This window comes from Gekko japonicus, unplaced genomic scaffold (assembly GCF_001447785.1).
Source record: "Gekko japonicus isolate JY-2015 unplaced genomic scaffold, Gekko_japonicus_V1.1 scaffold4602, whole genome shotgun sequence".
NCBI lineage: Eukaryota > Metazoa > Chordata > Lepidosauria > Squamata > Gekkonidae > Gekko > Gekko japonicus.
Window position 1 is genome coordinate 893 of NW_015167189.1, and position 5,758 is coordinate 6,650.

Genomic DNA, 5,758 nt, shown 5'->3' on the forward strand with positions numbered 1-5,758 from the left:
TAATTGCCTGCTCATATAAGGCTTAATTAGAAATATTCCTGCAACCCAGCTCCTCAACCTTCAGTGTGCTCGGTGTTCCCCTTCCAGCCTAATGAGCTTTATACCACAACAAACATTAGAGTTCTGTTGTTCTAATTCATTAACATAATGGCCAATATAATAAGCAGCTCCGATAATAGACCCTAATAAGAGGAACAAAGAGCTCTTAGTCCTGGCACAGCTTCCTTGTGCAGTGAGCAAAGACAGAGGGGGAGAGCTCGTTTTATACCCCGCCCTTCACTACCCAAGGGAGTCTCGGAGAGGCTTACCAATCACCTTCCTTCCCTCTTCCCACAACAGACACCCGGTGAGGTACGTGGGGCTGAAAGAGCTCGAAGGGAACTTGTGACTGACCCAAGGTCACCCAGCTGGCTGCATGTGGCGGAGTGGGGAATCAAACCCGGATCTCCAGATTAGAACCCACCAGTCTTAACGAATGTTCCCTCTGAGCGGTGGAATCTTGTGAGCAAAAATTCTACTTTGTGAGCCACTGACATTAACGTTGTTGTGAGTGAGAGGTTTGGCTGCTGCATCAATTAGTTTGCTCTGGAGCCATCCTTCCTGAGCTAAAATGAAAACGTGTGAGCTGGAGGCTAACAAACTGTGAGCTAGCTCACACTAACTCAGCTTAGAGGGAACACTGGTTTTAACCACGACACCAAACCGGTTTGATTTGTATATCTCTATCATGTCAGCTCCTCCGTTGTTGCTTCTCCAAGCTAAACAACCTTAATCTCTTGAACCTTTCTCAATAGGGAAAGTGTCCCATCCCCTTAATCATTTTAGGCCCCGGTCACACTGGGGGAAACAGGCGCGGCCAAAGTGCGGCTTTTTTGAGCCGCACCAAAAGAGAAGCGTGGCGGCGGGATCAGACAGAGCCCCCCAGCTGCCGTGCAGTTCCTCCCCGGCACAATCAGATAACAGGGGGAAGCCACAAACTGCAGAGCAAGGTGAGCCCACTGCACATGCGTGTGCATGCGCAGTTCGGCAGGACCTCACATGCTGCGGGAGAGACGGGCGCGCCGGCGATCACACGTCCACCCCTGCAGCGGATTTTTCGGTAAGTACTAGTGTTTTGTAGGTTTTTTCCTGATCCGCATCTTTGGCCGGAAGAGACGGATCGGGGACGGGTGCGCGCCGCTTCCCAGATGTTGCGGTGTGATCGCGCCTGCTTGATGTGCTCCCGATCCGTCCCTCTTGCGGATCAAAGCCTCCCATGTGACCGGGGCCTTAGTTTCCCTTTTCTGAACTTTCCCCAGTGCTATAGTATCTTTGTTGAAGTGCGGTGACCACAACTGTACACAGTATTCCAAATGATGTCGCACTATTGATCTATACAGGAGCAATACAGTATGGGTTGATTTGCTTTCAATTCCCTTCCTAATAATCTCCAGCATAGCATTGGCCGTTTTTATTCCTGTTGCACACTGAGTTGACATTTTCTTTAAGTTATCTACCACGACTCCAAGATCTCTCTCCTGGTCAGTCTCTGCCAGTTAGGACCCCATCAACGGTCTCGAAAGCAACCTAATTGCAAGTAGGTAAATGGGTACCCACCCTTAGAGGGGTGGGGGGCACCCTGTGTGGTCGGCTGAAGATGGCGGAGATAGCGGAGACGGCGGCAGATGGATCCCATTCGAGCACCTTACAGTCCTCCCTGGTTTTCATCACCTGGAATAACTTAGCATCATCTGCAAACTTAGCCACTACACTGCTTACTCCCAATTACAAACCATTAAGGAACACGTTGAAAAGCACCGGACCTAGTACCAAGCCCTGTGGTTTTTTAAAATCCCCCTTACACATAAAAGTTCCCCAAACAATGGTACATACAGGTGGAAGGGTTACCACGGCCTTCGTTCCAATGTGAGTTTATTATATGCCAGGGTTTCAAAACGTGGGCGAACACTTGGCAACATGAACCTTACCTTTATGTTAAAATGGCCCCTGCCACAAGCTATTACCTCATTCTGTGAAATGTGTAGAACAACTCTCGATCACACAAGCACTGCAGAATTGACTCAGTTATACCCACAATGCACAACCATGGCTCAGGCGTCCATCACACAGCTGCCTGTGCTTTCAAAGGGGAAACATACAAAATTGGGTGTATCCTAGTCAAAAGTCACCTGATCGGCACATCTTTATCACATCCAGTCTCTTGTCCCAAATGGGACTTGCTTCTGAATCAATGTGCATCGGTTGGCCTGTTAGAATTAGAATAATAGCACAAAGGGGAGGGGATTTACAAAAAACGACGGGAAAACCTACCTCAGGCTTCTTGTAAATTAATCCAATAATGGGGGGGGGGGGCCCAAAGCAATTTGCAGATGACAACTGTAAGATAGGAATAAAATTTTCCTTGGCAAGAAGAACCAAAAATACTCAACTTGCACTGCATAATGTTACTTACTGTATCTTCTTGATATTAAATACTTTAATTGCACCATGATATCATTCCATGCGGGTAAGTACAGGCAGGTTACCTTGCTAATAACAGCTCAACTCCACAAAAGTCTAGCATAAATAAATAAAAACTGAAATGTTTTGCATCAAAATGCCATTGATGCCACCATGAAATTGTGTGTGTGTACACACACACACACACACACACATGAAAAACAAGAGTCCCATATATACACACACATTCTGCAGCAAAAAAAATTATCAAAGAACACAAATTTTCTCCATTCTTTTTTTGCAATAGTTTTTTTTTGTTGGGGGGGGCACAAAGACCATTTTACTTTCCACTATCTCTTCTCAAGAATGTCGCTTTAGAATGAATGGGGCCTTCATGACTTGCTTCCCCAAAACATCTGTCTGGCCACCATTTCCGATTCAGAACTAGATGGGCCTTTGGTCTGATCCAGAAGGGCTCTTTGAATGTTCTTTGAATGGAAAGGGTTAGTTGACGGGGAGTCAGTTTGGAAGCAGTATGGACAACTGGTGGTTCGAAGAAGAAGAAGAAGAAGAAGACTTGGTCTGATCCAGAAGGGCTCTTTGAATGTTCTTTGAATGGAAAGGGTTAGTTGACGGGGAGTCAGTTTGGAAGCAGTATGGACAACTGGTGGTTCGAAGAAGAAGAAGAAGAAGAAGACGAAGAAGAGGAGGAGGAGGAGGAGGAGGAGGAGATTGGATTTACACCCCGCCCTTCACTCGGAGTCTCAGAGCGGCTTACAAACTCCTTTCCCTCCCCCTCACACCAAACTGGCTCAAAATATATTTGATCATGCTCTCGTGGACTGAACCAGATCTTCTTCAAGGTGTGGCAAAGGAACACAAGCCAGGTGACGCCCTGGTGTCAAGCAGGAGAAGATCCAGGCAGGATCCAGGACCCCACTTCGGCTACAGGAAAGGGTGCGGTTATCAGCTCCTGAAGCTGAGCTGAACACCTCTTCAGTGAAATGTATGCTACTCTGGGCAGCTCCCTCCAGAAAGGATCCTATCATCCACTTCCTCCTCCTCCACTAAACATGCATGGAGCTGCCTTATAGTGAATCAGAGCATTGATCCATCAAGGTCAGTATTGTCTACTCAGACTGGCAGCAGCTCTCCAGGGTCTCAGGCGGAGGTCTTTTCCCATCACCTACCACCTGGTCCTTTAACTAAAGATGGTGGGGGTTGAACCGGGGATCTTCTGCATGTTGAGCAGATGTTCTACCACTGAGCCACACCCCCTGCTGTGGCTCTACCCAGCCTGGCCTGATATTGGTTGCCCTTTGGAAACCTCTGTACCTTTCCCCCTGGTTGGCCAAGTAGAGAACAAGACACCAGAACACCTATGCTCCATAAGAGCCCTTTGGCTACATGCCAGCCTTTTATTCAGGAGCTGCAGTGGCTCAAGTGGTTAAGACACTGAACTGCAGGCTGTGGAAGGTCAGTAGTTCAGCAGTTCGAGACTTGAGTTGCCGCATGACGGAGTGAGCTCCCGTCTCTAGTTCCAGCTCCCGCCAACCTAGCCGTTCGAAAGCAAGAAGTGGCAAGTAGATAAATAGGTACCACTTCGGTGGGAAGGTAACAGCGTTCTGTGGACCTTGGTGTTTAGTCATGCCGGCCATATGACCACGGAAACATCTTCGGACAGCGCTGGCTCTTCGGCTTGGAAATGGAGATAAGCACCGCAACCCTAGAGTCGGACTCGACTGGCTTTCGAGCAAGGGAACCTTTACCTTTACCGTTTACAGCCTTTTATTATGGAAACTGCCCGCCCCTGAAGAGGTCATAATTTAGTGGGCAGCGTTCCAGCCCCAAATCTGGGAAGTACACGAGAGCACAGAAGTTGGTCATGTGGTGAAGGATCTTACCTAGGTCTGGGAGACAGTGAAGAGTCCCAGATTATGGGTCGACTGGGTGAACCTGAATTACCCAACGATCCCGCAACATTAATTACTTCAGTTACTAAGAGCAATCTCGCGTGAAAAACTTGACCTCAGAAAGACTACTCGTTGTGACCTCCTCCTCCTCCTCTTCTTCTTCTGACACCACAAGACTAACAGCCCCGACTGCAACCCATCCACACACCTAGTATCACTTTCTCCTCCACCTGCTGTGACGCTAGATCAGAAGGGAATACTCTCAGAAGCCTTTGATAGATTGTCAAAATCCCCCGATTTCACTCCTCATTTTTGCATGCAAAAGAAAAGAAAAGAAAATAAATCCCCATGTTTTGTTTTGTTTAAATGTGAATTTGAGTGTTTTAGACTAGTTGACATCTCTTGATTGTTTTGTCAGGCATCAGCGCAGCAATCTCAGACACTGTCAGCTGTCAAACACCGTCAAAGGCTAGATATCACTGCCTGCCACCTGTCCAATGCAATTAGGTATCACTGCATGTTACATCTCAAATGCAATGTAGGTGATCCTGAACACACATGCTCCATAACAGTTGGGACATTTGACAGTATTGCATGCCAAGTGTTAAGGGTTTTTTGGAGATGGGGTTTCTTTATCAAGATGTAGTTGACTTATCCCCCTCATGGATCACTGCCTTGTCGTGGCGAGGGGGCTTGCGTGGTTCGATGAGGCTGTGGGCTATGCTGTGGAGGGCCACCCAAGATGGACAGGCCACAGCAGAGAACTCAGACCAAGCGTGATCCCCTGGAGAAGGAAATGGCAACCCACTCCAGTATTTTTGCCAAGAAAACCCCATGGACAGTATCAAAAGGCTAAAGATTGAAGGTCAAAGAAGACGGATGAGATGGTTAGACAGTGTCATAGATGCAATGAACATGAAATTGAGCAGACTTCAGAGGACGGCGGAACACCGGAAGGCCTGGCGTGATCTGGTCCATGGGGTCGCAATGAGTCAGACTCGACTGTGCGACTGAACAACAACAAAAAGCTGACTTATGGCGACACCCATGGGGTTTTCAAAGCAAGAGACATTTAGAGGTGGTTTGCCATTGCTTGCCTCTGTGTAGCAACCCTGGACTTCCTTGGTGGTCTCCTATCCAGGTACTAACCATAGAATCATAGAGCTGGAAGGGATCTCCAGGGTCATCTAGTCCACCCCTTCACAAGGCAGGAAATTCACAAATACCTCCCTCCAGACCACCCATTGACCCCTGTTCCATGCCCAGAAGATGACAAAAATACCCATCCAGGATCTCCTGCCAAACTGGCCTGGAGAAAAATGGATTCCTGACCCCCAAAAGTGGCAATCGTCATTTCCCTGGGCATGTAAGAAAGGGCCACGAGAACTAAGCCCTGAGGCAACCCT